The 17,817-nt window shown below is 43.3% G+C and overlaps 1 protein-coding gene across 4 annotated transcripts in view; it reads right to left on the bottom strand.

Annotated features, from left to right (window-relative positions):
* The window catches only part of col8a2 (collagen, type VIII, alpha 2), a 350,913-nt gene that overhangs the window by 148,419 nt on the left and 184,677 nt on the right, over nt 1–17,817 (bottom strand). Inside the window, exon 2 of one of the 4 annotated variants that reach the window (XM_068011372.1) lies at nt 572–613. The exons of the other annotated variants lie outside the window; for them this stretch is intronic. The gene's annotated coding sequence lies outside the window, so the exon portion shown is untranslated. The remainder of the gene's footprint in view (nt 1–571; nt 614–17,817) is intronic. 4 annotated transcript variants of the gene reach the window in all.

Raw genomic sequence — 17,817 nt, forward strand, 5'->3', positions numbered from 1 at the left:
GTGCTCAGATGTATCCAGAGAGATGATCCTCTACCTGTAGTCCCTGTTTTGGAGGTCTCACCTCCTTTCAGCTGGATCTTGTTCCTCATCCCCTCTGCCCTGTGGTGCAGCACAGGGCTGAGGAGCAGGCAGATGGTGCTGGCATTGCTCCTGTTGGTGTTGCTGCCGCTCTTGCTCTGTGTCAGAGGTGCAAGGTAGAGCTGCATAAGCTGCTCCCATGCTGTGGTGAAGGCGGGCAGCAGGGAAGTGCAGCTGAAGGTGAGTGAAGTGCAAGACAGCTGAAGTGACTTCCAAGAAGTTGGCAATCACCTGTCAAGAACTGAAAGCACTCTTAGAAGGAATGCTGCAAACAGCAGCCTTTCACCTGACCAAGGCTGCAGATCTTCAGTTTCACTGATCAAAGGCTTCCCAGCCTGTTAGTCTCACTGAAGTAGCACTCCCTGCTTTGCACTTGCCTTGGTGATGCTGGCGAGTTCCAGAAAGCTCGGGAAATTAGTCTGCAGCCTGTTAAACGCAGAATCCCTGGTTAAAACAGCAGTTAATTGCGTATTATAATATTTAAATGCCTGACCTTACAGCTGCACGGAGGTTCCCTGCTCGCCTTTAAATCCACCTGGGTGAAAGCCAGAAGAGGATGGGATTAGGGTGTGATTATGTTGGGATTCTGACCTGATGTCACTTATAGGGGATTTAACGCCCTGCATGCACCCGATCCCACCTCCCCTTGCCTGGCAAAATTCCCCCCATTATTGCCATTAAGGACCAGATAACATGCTTCTGATGTTTGCTTAACAGGAATTTACAAGTTTTCTTGCCTAAAAGCTGTTCACATCAAGAGACTCAGTTGTGTACGGATTACTTCAGACCTTGTAGCTGGTGGTAAAATGTTCCTGAATTATTTTGTTTTCAGAAGAGTAACTTTGAAGAAAAGGCCACAATGTATAACAGCGTTATTTACTGGAGCACTGACAATTATGTAATTGACTTGTAACTTTAAATTAATGAGCTTCTCTACAGCTAATTCAGGTATACAAAAATGATGAACAAAACACTGAGCCGTAAAAGGAATGAAGTGCTCTGAAGAATATTTTGGTTTTCATACTTTAGGCGAGTCATGAAAGTCATAACTTAAAACAGAAAACTCTGCCTGTTAGTTATTTTTAGCTACTAATCAATGTGTTCAAAGCATCACTTCAGTGCTTAATGATCAATTAAAACATTACACCTTCAGAGTTTATTTTAAGTCTAAAGGAATTAAGTGATTTACTTAACAAAATATGAACAAGTAAATAAGTAGCAGTTACATCATATTTACGCATTTTAAATTATAAATGGTTCTGTTTAATTCCTTGGGCCGGATTTTTTTCTCCTGCTGCCAGCCTAGGGTAATGAGCTGGTCTGACCGCACCACCTCCCCTCGCCAATCATGTGGAGAGGGTGTGCTCTCCGACCCCAGTGATGGCATCAGCTGTCTGTGTGCAGGCACTGGTCCCATTTTTGAAGGGCAGCCAGCCCTGCCAGCCAATGAAGTTTTAAAGGGCTAGCCCCCCACTTCAGTGCACCACTGATAAATCTATCGCCTCTTCCCCCCCCATAACAATTAAATTCAACATTTGCCCTCTACCGCCACCCCCCCCCCTTCAAAACACTTACCTTCAACACTTGACCTTCCCCGCCCCCACAAACTGATCAAAGTGCAGAGGTCTCTCCTCCCCACCATCCCCTACACAAGTAATTTAAATTAGATCCCGCCCCTCCCCTCCTCCCACCACTGTACTAAAAAGAATAAGTTTCCCCCATTCCCCACCACGGTGGTGCCTACTTTCCCTGGACGAGCAAGTGAATGCGCGAGTGCCAGCCGTCGCTCAGAAGATCGCGGCCCGAAGGCAAGATTGCTACTGATTTTATTTAAATGTATTCATTTCATTAATTTAAATATGCCACCTAGCAGCGGGGTTGGGGCGGGGGGAGGTGGGGGAGGGGACGCCACGGATCCTCACCGCCACTGGAAAGATCGGGCCCGGCACACCTGGCGTCGGGCTCCGTGGCGGGCCACTGCCAGAATGATCTTTTGCTCCCCCCTACCCCACCATGGAGCCCATCGGGAGCTCAGTAAAATCCCAGCCATTGAGTGGGTAAAATAAAAGGACCCATAACTTTAACTTGTACTGTTCCTTTTCCTCTTGTTATCCATGGTGGTTTCAACATGATTTTTTTTCTGTCTCTGTGGAGTTTTAAAATCATTCTTCCAGAGATATTTTCAGATTCACTCTCCTGGGATTTTTCAACTCACTCCCGGGCTGAATTTTGCCACATACAAGTCCTGTCGCCAGGGCCGAAAGTAGGAGGCATATTGCTGGCTGCAGATAATTAAGAGGCTGCCACTGGGACCACCGTCGAATAAAGACAGCAGTCTGTCCCCAAGAGCTGCCGGCCCAATCAGAGGGCAGGCAGCTCAGCAGGGCCACCAGTAGCGGTGGCCATTGGTGAGGCTGCAGCTCCAGGGAGAGTGCGCCTCAGTGGTGGGCACCCTTGAAGAGAGTGGAGGCAGATTGGGGGAAACCGGGGCCTGAAACTGAGCTCTGCCAATCAGTGGTTTGCGAGGGGGTGTATGATGCAGAGGTCATGGAGCACTGATGGTGCAGTTGCTGCAGGGGCCATTGCCACCATGGGGCCCCTCTGTGGGACATGGAATGCCCAGAAAGAAGGGCCCCTCTCCACCGCCGCCTTCTGGGAGACCACCAGATTTCACTCGGCGGTCTCCCCATGCAGTGGTGGGGCCTCCCAGCGTGGGCAAAATGCCTGCAGAATCAGGAAGTGGCCCTTAACTTGCCACTTAAGTGGCTCAATTAACCACCTGCGGGTGCCCGAGATGCCAACCTTCTCCCAATATGACATGGCAGTGGGAAGATGTTGGGCTCCCCTCCCAACGCCTGACCCCCGCCATTTTTCCAGCCCTCCCGCCTCCCAGCCTATCGCTAATGGGCCGGCAAAATTTAGCCCAGGTGATTCAAACTGAAGAACCCTCTTTATATCCTGGTAAAGAGTGACTGGGACGTCTTGGATTTTTGCTTCACTGATCACTCAAATCTAAAAAAAGATCGGTCAGTCACCTACAAACTGAACCAATCACACAGTATTGTTTAATCCTGAGGGACTCCTTTCCCAAACCTATAACCAATTATATTTGTTTATAAAGATAGGCTTGGTACAAGAACTGCACAGTGGCGCAGTGGTTAGCACCGCAGCCTCACAGCTCCAGTGACCCGGGTTCAATTCTGGGTACTGCCTGTGTGGAGTTTGCAAGTTCTCCCTGTGTCTGCGTGGGTTTCCTCCGGGTGCTCCGGTTTCCTCCCACATGCCAAAGACTTGCAGGTTGATAGGTAAATTGGCCATTAGCAATTGCCCCTAGTATAGGTAGGTGGTAGGGAAATATAGGGACAGGTGGGGATGTGGTAGGAATATGGGATTAGTGTAGGATTAGTATAAATGGGTGGTTGATGGTCGGCACAGACTCGGTGGGCCGAAGGGCCTGTTTCAGTGCTGTATCTCTAAACTAAACTAAACTGCTTGTGTTCTAAATGGCACCAAATCAAAACCAGGCAGTCAAAAATACCACAGTTTCCTCCAATCAAGTCTGACAAGATAAAAGTCATTGAGGTAGAGTTTCCGCTGCTCATATTAGCACAAGCCCAGTGAAAAAGCAGCTGAACCAACGCAGATTATCAGGGAATTTTAAGCCTAAGTGAGTTGCGTCAAGACCACCTGCTTTCCTGTTTTGTGCAAACTTTTACCCTGGTTTAAGATGCAGTTTGCCTGGTTCAGACTCTGTGAGCAAAACAGCTCATGCTCCCGGGTCAACAGTGCAAGATTCCGTTGATTGTGCTGGTTTAGGAAGGCTCTTCAAACTGCTTATTTTCTTTGGCGCACAGGTACTACTAGGCACACTTTCAAAAGTTTCTTCATATCAAAAAATATTTAATTTATTTAGAAACCGACTCGTGTACACCAATGAAACTAGTAAATAGTTCAGTATAGTTTTCTTTTAAAAAGTAATTTTCAGTGATTTTAAATCAGTGTATTCACAAAGGGAGGGCTGGGCACTCATTAAAATTACATATGTTTTGTGATAAATCCATTTTCAGTTGTAGTAATAAAACTGCATCAGGTTACCACTCTTAAATACATCAGGGAATATTTTTTAAATGGAAAGAGAAAACTAAATGATTATGTTCTATTCCGTTGCCCAGTTGCACTGTTTCACAGATTTTAGGGGCTGGATTTTCCCTGCAGGCTTCAGAATGTCGCCATTAAAATGCGGTGACATTAATGTGGTGGCATTTGTTTAAACTATGTTCGAGTAGGATTAGATCGGATGTTAGGCAGTGCTTCTTTTCCCCCGAGAATTGCGAGCCTCTGGAATTCAATCCCTGCTGGTGGGATGGATGCTGACTTTTTTTGATTTGTACATGGGATGCAGGCATGCAACCAGGGTAAAAGTTTGCACAACTTCCCTAGGCAAGGCCAACATTTATTGCCCATCCCTAGTTGTCCTTGAGGAAGCCTTCAAGAGGGAGTTGGACCAGTTCTTAACTGAGGCAGAGATTACGCCATAGAATGTCCATGTTATCTCCTGGCCTGTTTTTCATCACCTGGAGGAGAATTTTTCCCTTATTAGCCCTGGGATAACTATCTTCTTTTTGCCTCATCCAGGAGGCAGTGGGAGGTGATACCACAAAATGTTATATGTTTCAGATAGGAAAGTGGATGCTGTGATGCCAGACTTTCTTAGTACAACTTGTGTTTATCTTTTCTTGCAACTTTTCAGATTCAGGAGAAAATATGATACATTTTCTACCCAATACCATTGTGCATGATAATCAGAGCTTAAAACTACACTGTACTACTGGGTTGAACCTGGTGTAATGCAGAAATTCTGCTCACCCCATGGATATGACCTGGTCCCAAATCTTGGGGTCACAGATACCACCATATTCTGGGAAGGTGCCCATACCATTTCTGTTAAGGATGTAGCGGTTTGATACAACTGAGCGGCTTGCTAGGCTGTTTCAGAGGGCATTTAAGAGTCAAGCACATTACTGTGGGTCCGGAGTTACATGTAGGCCAGACCAGGTGAGGGCAGCAGATTTTCTTCCTTAAAAGGACATTAGTGAACCAGATGGGTTTTTACGACAATTGACAATGATTTCATGGCCATCATTAGACTAGTTTTTAAATCCAACATGGAAAGCAGCAGTTCAAGAGGACAGCTTACCACCACCTTCTCAAGGGCAACTAGGGATGGGCAATAAAGGCTGTCCTAGCCAGCGACACCCACATCCCATGAACAAATAAAAAAAATGGTCACTTCTCTCCATGAAGTCTGCACAGAAGATGGTGCACAAAAGGAACACACACCCCAACCTCCAGACCTGGGTACATCTGAAATTCCACTCCTGCATACCCAAACTGCATAATTTCACACCTCCACAGGGAAGAATTTCACGTCTCTTACATCAACACACAAAGCAAAGGGAAACGGTTCAAATGACTTGAATAGCCCTCGGCTTTCACTTTCACACAACACATATACTATCTCTGGTGAGCTGAAAATCTAGACTACGTTAAAAAAACAATAATAAGTGTAAGATCTTCTATTTCCTTGAACAGTGATTCAAACAATATTTTCTATTACTGCAATGAAAAAGTAAATGCCGAAAATGAAAGGCAGCTGCAGTAACATCGAAAGCGGAAAGATCGGTCAATGTTTCCAGTGCAACCCCTCACAAGCCTCTCTCAGGTGATTAACCTGCTGTGCATTGCCAGCATTTTACATGTCAGATTTCTAGCATTTGCATTTTTTTCTTGCTATCTTATGTTGTCTTCAATTCAGAAATAAGTGCCTGTCGAACAACAGATACAGAAACATTCTGAAATTTTTAATCTGATATCTTTGGAGACCATACCCTCCTCCCTAAGACCTTGCTATTAATATAGGACTACACAAGTACATGGACTCCTTCATACCATGTATGTCCTGGCAGAAAAGCTGACATTTTGCATGGCGTTAGCTAACAGCTTCCAGGAAAAGAAAGTTTATAATATTCCATTCTTTAAATTCCCTTTTTTCAAATTTATCAAGCAGTTAAATTGTAATCTTTTAATAACAAGGATATTTTTCCATTTCTGAAAGTCCAGATTTTCACTTCCTTTAAACTAAACTTGTATTCCTGCAAAACACAAACAGTAACATGAGCAAATTAGAGACAGGTACCAGTGTTCAGAATATGTATGGAGAAAAACTTCAAGATTAAATCTGACACCGTTGTGCAGCAAGATATAGGAACACGAGTTGCACTCTTCAAAGGGTTACAGCAGAAGGTCACGGGACAGGTCAAGATGGAGAATTCCTATTTTTATTCAATAAATTGACTATCCCGCGGACAATTCTTGTAATAGGACATTGGATAAAGGCAAATTAAACTGCACCTCAGACAACTATTTTCAGGTTCTACACAAAGGTGCTGTTGTGAATGACTGGGTTTCTGTCAGGGCAGCTCAAGTTGGTTTAATGTAAATTAAGAAAAGTGAAAAGACTACCCAGCCATATTCTGGTTTCCACAAATAAATCAGGGCTGAGTAAAGTTTAATGAGTCCTCTGCAGTGAATAAACAAAACTGTGCTAACAGCTGTCATACTGAACGTGTTTGGTTACACGTATCACACAGACTGGTTTGTAGTGCAGTGGCTGGTTTCTACGAAGAAGAGAAATTCCATTTGTGTTCCAGTTGTGCTTAGACCAGAGGTTTTGCCTGCTACATCCAGAACCTTTACTAAGCCTATACAATGTAAGAGTTGCTGGAAAAAAAAGCTCTTGAATTTTATAAGGTTTTGGTGAGACCACACCTGGTGTACTGTGCCCAGTTTTGGTCTCCACAATCAAGGAATACTTGCCTTGGAGGCGTTACAGCAAAGGTTCACTAGATTGGTTGCTGGGATGAGAGGGTTGTCTATGATGAGAGGTTGTGTAAATTGGGCCTATACTCTCTGAAGTTTGGAAGAATGAGAGGTGATCTCATTGAAACATACAATATTCTGAAGGGGTTTGACAGGATAGACACTGAGAGGCTGTTTCCACTGGGGGTGGGGGGGTCAATCATTTAGGACTGAGATGAGGAGAAATTTCTTCAACTCAGAGGGTTATGAATCTTTGGAATTCTCTACCCAAGAGAGTTGTGGAAGTTCCATGGTTGAGTATATTCAAGACTGAGGTCAATAGATGCTTGCTCTCTCAGGGAATCAGGGATATGGGGAGCAGGCAGGAAAGTGGAGTTGAGGTAGATGATCAGCCATCATCATATTGAATGGTGGAGCAGGCTTGAGGGGCTGAATGGTCTTTTGGGCGGCACAGTGGCGCAGTGGTTAGCACCGCAGCCTCACAGCTCCAGGGACCCGGGTTCGATTCCGGGTACTGCCTGTGTGGAGTTTGCAAGTTCTCCCTGTGTCTGCGTGGGTTTTCTCCGGGTGCTCCGGTTTCCTCCCACAAGCCAAAAGACTTGCAGGTTGATAGGTAAATTGGCCATTATAAATTGTCACTAGTATAGGTAGGTGGTAGGGCAATATAGGGACAGGTGGGGATGTTTGGTAGGAATATGGGATTAGTGTAGGATTAGTATAAATGGGTGGTTGATGGTCGGCACAGACTCGGTGGGCCGAAGGGCCTGTTTCAGTGCTGTATCTCTTCTCTCTTTTGGGCCTCCTTATCTCGAGAGACAATGGATACGCGCCTGGAGGTGGTCAGTGGTTTGTGAAGCAGCGCCTGGAGTGGCTATAAAGGCCAATTCTGGAGTGACAGGCTCTTCCACAGGTGCTGCAGAGAAATTTGTTTGTTGGGGCTGTTGCACAGTTGGCTCTCCCCTTGCGCCTCTGTCTTTTTTCCTGCCAACTACTAAGTCTCTTCGACTCGCCACAATTTAGCCCTGTCTTTATGGCTGCCCGCCAGCTCTGGCGAATGCTGGCAACTGACTCCCACGACTTGTGATCAATGTCACACGATTTCATGTCGCGTTTGCAGACGTCTTTATAACGGAGACATGGACGGCCGGTGGGTCTGATACCAGTGGCGAGCTCGCTGTACAATGTGTCTTTGGGGATCCTGCCATCTTCCATGCGGCTCACATGGCCAAGCCATGTATCTCTAATCTAATCTAATCATACTCCTGCTCCTATTTTTTATGTTCTTATTGGCTGGGGAACCCAGAGGCAAGATGCTAACGCTGTGGCTCTATGAAAGAGCCTTGACAAAGCTCGCTCCTGCATCCTTCGGGTTCCCAATCCACATATGGTCCCGTTATTCCAGCAGGGATGAAGTCAGGAAAACTCCGCCCAATGTCCCAGAATAAATTTTCCCTCTGAAATTATATATATTTTTTCAGGGAAGTTTCTAAACTCTGCTCAGAACTTCCTTGTGATGATGTGGCTGAATACAGGAATATAATGGTGTAGGATTTGTAGGTGTGGGGAGATTTGTGTGACTATAGTGGAAGAGAAAGAACACATATTAGGTTACTAAAGATGCTTAGCAAAAAGAGTCATGTGGGCTATAGTTCTGTTTCTATCAACAACAGATTAAGATCATTGTCAACTAATCTTAGACAATAGACTATTGTGAGGTAACAACATACAGAAGAGACTTATCACCTACTTTAAACTATGCAAAAATAATAGGGATATGTTCCAGTGTTTCTACTGACTTTTACTCAAATGTTCAGTTGGCATATTATTGCCACTGGTTTATATATAACGATCTTAAGTTTTGTCTCATCTTGGACAGGGGTATTCGTTCTAGTACTTAAACGAAGAACTAGTGATTTAGACAAGTTCAATGGAAATAGAATGTATGCAGATATACACACAATATGAGCACTATTATGCACAAAATCCCATGGCTGTGATTGTAATGCACTTGTTCAAACATTTATTTCTGCTCTAAAAGAAAGACCTACATTTCTAAAGTGCCTTTCCTGAACACAGGATGTCCCAAAGCGCTTTGCAACTAATGAGTACTTTTTGAAGTATAATCACTGTTGTAATGTAGGAAATGCAGCAAGTAGTTTGCACACATCAAGCCCCCACACACAGCAGCGTGACAATAGTTGTGTGTTGTTGTAGTTGTAGTGTAGCTAGGTCATTATTGAGAAAGTCTCGGAGTCTGAATGTCAACTAATAACTATTACTGACACATCACTATTTACACTCTCCTCAAGCCTCCTTAGCTAGCATCCTTTGTGCTGCTACTCTCTTTTTCCAATAGCACATTACCACGTGATTGTTACATCATCAGCCTTATAGTGGGAGGAGTTGCTCTCACTGTCTCCAGCATTAACCCTTACATGTCCTTATACTACAATAATGACCAGAAAATCTGTTTTTGTGATGTTGGCTGAGGGAGAAATATTGGATAACTCCCCTGCTCTTCTTTGAAATAGTGTTGTGGGATCATTTACATCCACCTGAGGGGGCAGAGGGAGTGTTGGTTTAAGGTTCCATCCAAAGACGGCCCCTCCGACAGTGCAGTGCTCCCTCAGCACTGCATTGGAGTGTCAGCCTAAATGTTTGTGCTCAAGTCTCTGGAGTGGGACTGGAACTCTCAACCTTCTGATTCTGAGGTGAGACTGGTACCAACTGAGCCACAGGTGACACAGCTACACATCTGATGCAGTATGTGGATTTTTTTTCTATTCAGAATTCAAAGAGTCACTTGTCTCCTTTCCCTCTTTCGTTATTATATCAAGGACGATTTTTTTTTTCCACTTAAGAAGCTTCTTGTTTGATAAATTTAACAATTTTGTTTTATTGAGAATGCCAGGCGTAGAGCCAAACCCCACAAAGGAAGAAATGGCACTCAAAGTAAGTTTCCATAACAGGATAAAAGAACTTTGTCTCTCCAGTCCTTTTGTTTACCAAAACTATGGAGATGTTGCTGAGATCAGAGGCAACTACCTACTGGCAAATTGGAGGCCTAGTTGAGTATGATTATTCATCCAGCATATTAAAAATCAAATGATGTAAAGTGCTGCCTCATGAACATCAGTTTTAGATCACACTAAATGGCAGAAAGTGTACAATCTAAAATTCCTTTCCCTCCCTTCCATATTGTAAAAAAAATAAAATTAACGCTTAAACAACATCTTCATAGCAATGGGATGTGCTTTTCAGCTCAGAATTAAAATTAAAATCTCTTGGAAAAAATTGGCCAAAAATCAACAACAATTTTGTATTTGGCTAATGCAGCTGAAAAATACATTTTATACACTTTGAAGATACGCATTCATTTTATCACTTAGTGCGATAATGAAAGGGAGTGCTGTGAATTTTGGATAATGGGTTATTTCTGTCATTGAAGTGTACACTAAAATCGATGCATATTATTTGTTCATGAGACTACCATTTGCTTCCCTGTTTTTTTTTAAACTTGTGGATCGTTCAGCTTTCAGGCTGCCCCAGGTTGACACTGTCCTGGTGCACTTTCATTTTATTCTTCTAGTATGTTCAAAATCATAAATATTCATTCTTTCTTAAAACTGTGGAGCTCTTTACTTCTCTTAGCTCTCCCATCTTCCAACAAAGTATACATTTTCAAAACCCAAGCCTGTCTTACCTGACCACAGATACTTGGTTGACCTAGATATTCCCTGCTCTTTTTGTTTTTCATGCATGATAGGCTGTCACCCTTCAACCAACATTTCCAATTAAAATAAAAATCAGTGCAGGCTTGTGCCTGCCATTGATATTCAAATCAAATTAGTTTTAGCGTTATACAGTTTTCACACGACCGATTTTGGAGTTGGAAATGGCCTCATGTGGCACTGCAAATTTCTTTCCTGGTTTCAGACTGACAGTGAAAGTAGCACGAAGGCCATTGAAAACCTTCAGGTCAGAGTGAGTATGTTAACATTTCTCATGGAAAATGGCAGCAAAGACGACTGACTATTCTTCTTACAAGAATCCACAACTCCCCAAAATCGGAAACTACTGCATTTCTCTTTGCAACCATATCCATATTCTACAAGGTTGAATGTTCTATAGGGAGGTGAATGGTATGTTGGCCTTTATTGCAAGAGGATTTGAGTACAGGAACAAGGATGTCTTACTGCAGTTATACAGGGTCTTGGTGAGACCACATCTGGAGTATTATGTGCAGTTTTGGTCTCCTTATCTGAGGAAGGATGTTCTTGCCAGGGAGGGAGTGCAAAGAAGATTTACTAGGCTGATTCCTGGGAAGGCAAGATTGACGTATGAGGAGAGATTGGGTCTACTAGGCCTATATTCACTAGAGTTTAGAAGAATGAGAGGGGATCTCATAGAAACCTATAAAATTCTAACAGGACTCGACAGGCTAGATGCAGGGAGGATGTTCCTGATGGCTGGAGAGTCCAGAACCAGGGGTCACAGTCTCAGGATACAGGGTATGCCATTTAGAACCGAGATGAGGAGAAGTTTCTTCACTCAGAGGGTGGTGAACCTGCGGAATTCACTAAGTCATTAAATATATTCTAGATGGAGATAGATATATTTCCTAATGCCAAAGGGATCAAGGGATATGGGGAGAAAGCAGGAACAGGGTACTGAATTAGACGATCAGCCATGATCTTTTTTGAATGGCGGAGCAGGCTCGAAGGGCTGAATGGCCTACTCCTGCTCCTATTTTTCTATGTTTCTAAGTTCCTCCTCCATCGGTTGCTTGAAGAGTAGCTTTTCATCTAAATTCAGTTCTACTTCTTTTAATCTGTGGATCCTATAAGAAAGGCCCAATAGTACGTTGCCATTGATGACTGCCAGCAATATATCCAGCTGTACTCTATTGTAGAAGAAAATCAAGTGAATCAAAAAAAAATACAACAGATGCTGGAAATCAAACAGAAAACAAAAATGCTGGAAACACTCAACAAGTCAGGCACTGGATCAGTGGAGAGAAGTGACAAGTTAATATTTCAAGCATAACCCTTCATCAGGACTCAAATTCTGATGGGAGGGTTACCCTTGAAACTTTAACTTGTCACTTCTCCCCACAGATGTCATGCCTGACTTGCTGAGTGTTTCCAGTTTTGTATTAAATGGGCCAACCAGTGCACTTCCAGTGCATACCTTTTCCATGTCCGCAAAGCATGTTACATAGAGATAATGTCTTGCAGACAGGCACACCAAGTTGTGTGTAAAGATTAGGGGCAATTCTCAGCTTGGTATTCCTGGTGGGAGGGCCATGCGAACCGGGAGTGCTTATCGGAAATGTGGACATATGCTGTGCTTGATTTCCCCACCGTTTAAGTTAATGGACATTATTTTAGCATGCCATGCAAGTTGAATTTTCAATGCGTGCTGCCAGTTGGCAAGGCTCCCCACTGGGAGCAAGCAGTTGGAAAAATTGCCGCTTTTATGTCTGTCACTATTATAATAGTTTTAACCTTTCTGGGCAATCAGCCCTTAGTAATAGGTCTGCACGACTGTGCCAATCTTAACAAAACAGTTAATATGAACGAGCATCTTACAACATCAATCAACACTTAAAACAACTTAAGTGGTTAGTTGACTGAATCACAAAATTAAGAAAAACCAAGACTGTTAGCAAAATACTGCAGATGCTGGAAATCTGAAATAAAGACAGAAAATGCTAGAAATACTCAGCAGCGTCTGTAGAGAAAGAAACAGAGTTAATGCTTCAGGTCAATAATCTGTCTTTAATCCTGTGTGTGTATATTAGTAAAATGATTAGATAACTGACTAATCATACCTGAGGGTATTCATGGTGATCACCCAAGTGTTCCATAATATTGTCCATTTCATGTTACACATACATATATATATAACTAGTAAACTGCACATGGTGTTGTCCATGAACAACTGAAGAAAATTTAAGATACAAGATGAAATAATTGGAGAAAGGAACCTGCCACAAAATTGTGACAGTCAACAAAACAGAATTGAATGGGAAGTATTGATCTGACAGGTTAGAATGGTAGATGCTGCAATGGGGACCTTCCCCGTGACTCAAAGTGCCGTAGATAAAATGGCAGCAGGTGCAAATACACTGGGCATGCAGTGGCTGACTGTCCTTTTATCCCCCATCGGGAGTAGTTTTATTCCTCAAACAGATCAAAAATTGGAGGAGTAGCGTATGTGGAGCGAGTAGCTATTTTAAAACTGGAAAAGAGTAGGAGAGAAGACCAGAAAAACTACCAAGCAATGATTAGGTGTCATCAGGCTTGGTATTGACAGCTTGGAGATCGTGGAAAGAAGGGTTGACTGAGTGAAGTGCAGAATGCCACAGTTATAAAGTTTTGGGAAATAATGATGCATCTTTTTCAGTTCATTTAAAAGAAAACATTCATTGTTGAGCAAATTGCAAAAGGCCACCAAAAAGTTGATAAAAAAGGAAAAAGTAGAATGAGAGTAAACTAAGAGCTGTAAGAACTTTTATAGGTATATAAAAAGGAGAGTAGTTAAAGGAAATGTTGTTCCCCTTAGAAGCAGAGACATGAGAAATTATCATGGGGAATGAGGAAATGACAGAAGCATTGAACAAATATTGTGTGTCTGTCTTAGAAGATACAAGTTTCATACCAGAAATGGACAGTAGCCTAGGGCTAAAAAGAGAGAGGGAGATATCAGCAGAGAAAAAGTATTGGAGAAATGTAGGGACTAAAATCTGACAAATCCCTGGGACCAGATGGTCTACACCCTAGGATTCTAAAAGAGATAGCTGCAGTGATCGTGGATGCACTAGCTATGATTTTCCAAAATTCCTTAGATTCAGGGACGGTCCCATCAGACTGTAAGTTGGCAAATGTTACACCACTTTTCAAGAAAGAAGGGAGAGAGAAAACAGTGAACTACAGGCCAGTTAGCCTATCAGTTGTTGGGAAAATGCTGGAATCTATTAGTAAGGAAGTCTTAACAATGCACTTAGAAAAGCACAGTATGGTTAGAAAAACCATGTTGACTTGTTCTAAAGGGAAATTATGATTGACAAATTAGAATTTTTTGAAAATGTACCTAGTAGGGTAGATAAAGAGGAATCAGTAGATGTAGTATACTTGGATTTCCAAAAAGCATTCGACAAGGCGTCACACAAAAGGTTAATAGGCAAGATAAGGGCTCATGGAGTTGGGGGTAATATATTAGCATGGACAGAGGATTGGTTAACGGACAGGAAGCAAAGAGGGGGCATAAATGGTGCATTTTCAAGTTGGCAGGCAGTGAACAGTGGCGTATCGCAAGGATCAGTGCTGGGACCTCAACTATTTACACTCTATATTAATGACTTAGACGAAGAGACAGAGGGTAATGTATCTAAGTTTGCTGATGATACAAAGGTAGGTGTAAAGGTAACCTGTGGGGAGGGCATCGAGGCTGCAAAGAGATATAGACAGGTTATGCGAGTGGGCAACAAGATGGCAGATGGAGTATAATGTAGGGAAGTGTGAAGTTATTCACTTTAGTTGTAAGAACAGAAAAGCAGAATTTTTTTTTAAAAAAGGTGTGAAACTTGTAAGTGTTGATTTCAAAGAGACTTGGGTGTGCTTGTGCAAAGAATGCAGAACGTTAGCATGGAAGTACAGCAAGCAATTAAGAAGGCAAATGGCATGTTGGCCTTTATTGCTAGGGGATTGGAGTACAGGAATAAAGTAAAATAAATAAATCTTGCTACAATTGTACAGGGTTTTGCTGAAACCACATCTGGAGTACTGTGTGCAGTTTTGGTCTCCACATTTAAGAAAGGATATTCTTGTATTGGAGGCAGTATAGCCAAGGTTGACTAAATTGGCTCCTGGGATGAGGGGGTTGTCCTATGATGAGAGGCTGAGTAAATTAGGCCTATACTCTCTGGAGTTTAGAAGAATGAGAGGCGATCTCATTGAAACATACAAGATTCTGGAGGAGCTGGATAGGGTAGACACAGAGAGTATAATGTGGAAAAGTGTGAACTTGTCCACTTTGGCTGAAAAAATAGAAAAGGAACATATTATTTAAATGGAGAGAGATTGCAGAACTCCGAGATGCAGAGGGTTCTGGGCGTCCTAGTACACGAAACACAAAATGTTAGTATGCATGTACAGCAAAATGATTAAGAAGGCAAATGCAATGTTGTTGTTTATTGCAAGGGGAATGGAATATAAAAGTAGAGAGACGTTTTGCGACAGTTGTACAGGGAATTGGTGAGACCATATCGAGTATTGTGTACAGTTTTGGTCTCCTTACTTAAGGAAGGATATAACTGCATTGGAAGCAGTTCAGAGAAGGTTCACTCGATTGATTCCTGGGATGAGAGGGTTATCTTATGAGGAAAAGTTGGACAGGTTGAGTCTGTATTTATTGGAGTTTAAAAATGATCTTATTGAAACATATAAAGATCCTGAAGGGACTTGACAGGGTAGATGTTGAAAGGATATTTCCCGTTGTGGGAGAGATTAAAACGAGGGGGCACAATTTAAAAATAAGGGGTCTCCCATTTAAGACAGAGATGAAGAGAAATTATTTCTCTCAGAGGGTTGTGAGTCTGTGGAAATCTCTTTCCCGGACAGCAATGCAAGCAGGGTCATTGAGTGTTTTTAAGGCAGTGATAGACAGATTCTTGACAAACAAGGGAGTCAAAGGGTATCGGGGTTGCAGGGAAGTGGAGTTAGTCCACAAACAGATCAGCCATGATCTTACAGAATGGTGAAGCAGGCTTGAGGAGCCAAATCGCCTACTCCTGCTCATAGTTCACATTTCGTATGTTTCCATTGGCTTGCATTGTCTCAGAATAAGGAGCCAATCATTTAGGATTGAGATGTGGAGAAATTACTTCACTCAAAGGGTTGTGAATCTTTCGAATTCTCTACCCCAGAGGGTTGTGGATACTCCAGCATTGAAAACATTTAAGACTGGGATAGACAGATTTTTGGTCTCTGCGGGAATCCAAGGGATATGGTGAGCGGGCGTGAAAGTGGAGTTGAAGCCGAAGATCATATTGAACGACGGAGCAGGCTCGATGGGCCAAATGGTCTACTCCTATTTCTTGTGTTCTTATTCTTTAATTGAAACAATGACTTAAGTTGCATTTCACTTTTAGTCTTGTACTCAGGGGAAAGAATTAAGGTCGTGTTTAATAAACTTAACTGTTTTGTCTTTTAAGGAAAGAAACTGTGGCAAAGGACGGCGCCTGCAATTTTATTTTGCTTTAGAAACAAAGGGTGCATGAGCTAATATGTGCAATCCATCGTGCCCCAAGCACGATACATTTTTCCCAATCTCTCATGCTTTCATTGTTTAAGGGAAATGGATGTGAGTTGATTCAATTTCTCACATGTAAGAAATTTTTCACTTCTCAAAGCGAGAATGCCGAATTATTAAACTTCCTGCCAAGAAGTAATTGCAACTGTTAGATGGAGTGGCTGCTCATTCAGTGTGAAAGTTTCCGATCTGTATAATTGTTTAGACTATACAGATCATTTCCTGGAAAGCTGAAATTTTAGCTGATAACGTCTCGAGCAAAGAAATGTTGAGTATGTGTGAAGCTATTATAGTCTTTTTAAAAAACTTCAATATGACCACATTGAGTAGAGGTGCCCCTGAAGCCTGTCCATTTAAATTGTCACATTGAATAGCAGGAGTCATGGGCAGGAGGTTCGCCTGCCCTTGGAGACGGGAACAGAGGCGGTGGCACACAAGGTGGCATCAGGCGGCATGCTGACGTTGTCCTGCCGCCTTGCCATTTTGTCCGAGCCTTCCCACCCTGAGGCCAACTGAAACCCTTAAGTGAAATGGCCACTTAAGGGCAGCTTCTGCCTCCACTCCCATTTTACTAAAGTCGGAGGGACCTTTAAGGATGGGGATCCCACCTTCAAGAGCTGCTGGCCAGAGAGCTGGCAGCTCAGCAGTGCCACCGGGAGCGGTGACCACTGCTGGGACTGGAGGTACACCCAGCACCATGAACACCATGGAGCCCCGGACTGGAGATAAGTGGGACAGGGCTCAGTGGGGCCAGACAGGCAGGCCCTGGCGAGGGGGGCAGGTGGGTGGCTGTCGAGGCTAGGGCACGGGGGTATTGGCATGGGGGCAGCCTTTGCCACTGGAGGCCCTCCGTGAGTCACAGATTGCCCACAAAGGAGGGCCCCCAAAGAGCCCTGGTTTTACTGAGTAACCTCCCCACATGATGGCAGCTACCCCGCCCCCCACCCACCCCACTCCCGATTAAATGCCAGTGACAGTGGGATGAGGCCCTTAAGTGGCCACTAATTGGACACTTAAAGGTCTCAAGTGGCCTCGAGCCGGAAGACCATCCTCGGCCTTCCCCGCCCCAGACGTAATGGGAGGGATTTAGGAAGGTGATGGGCACTCCAACCCCCACCTTCCATCCCGATTCTACGGACCCTCATCCCTACCCCACCCTGTTCCTGACTGGGGAACTAAATTCCGCCCATTGTAAAAAATGGGATCTTGTCAGGCTTATGTAGTAAGGCAAATATATTTCACTTTTACTCTAAACATTGACCACACTAGGCTTACGGGAGTCATTTAAAAAATGATCTATCCTCCTCCTACAGAAATGACCAACTGGAACCTAAAGCAGCAATGCAGCATGGTGATCAATGATTCAATAACGTGCCAAAATAATGAAAGCAATAATCTCAGCTATGAGATCATATAATGTCCTTCTTTTCACTGTTCCATTCACATGTGCTTGAGTTTAGTCCACATGATCGTTCAAATCCTGGTATTTTCATATCAGTGATTGTATCCAATACTTTGTATGTACAGGTGGGACTTTGTGCACTC

This window comes from Heterodontus francisci, chromosome 31 (genome assembly GCF_036365525.1).
Source record: "Heterodontus francisci isolate sHetFra1 chromosome 31, sHetFra1.hap1, whole genome shotgun sequence".
In the NCBI taxonomy this organism is placed as follows: domain Eukaryota; kingdom Metazoa; phylum Chordata; class Chondrichthyes; order Heterodontiformes; family Heterodontidae; genus Heterodontus; species Heterodontus francisci.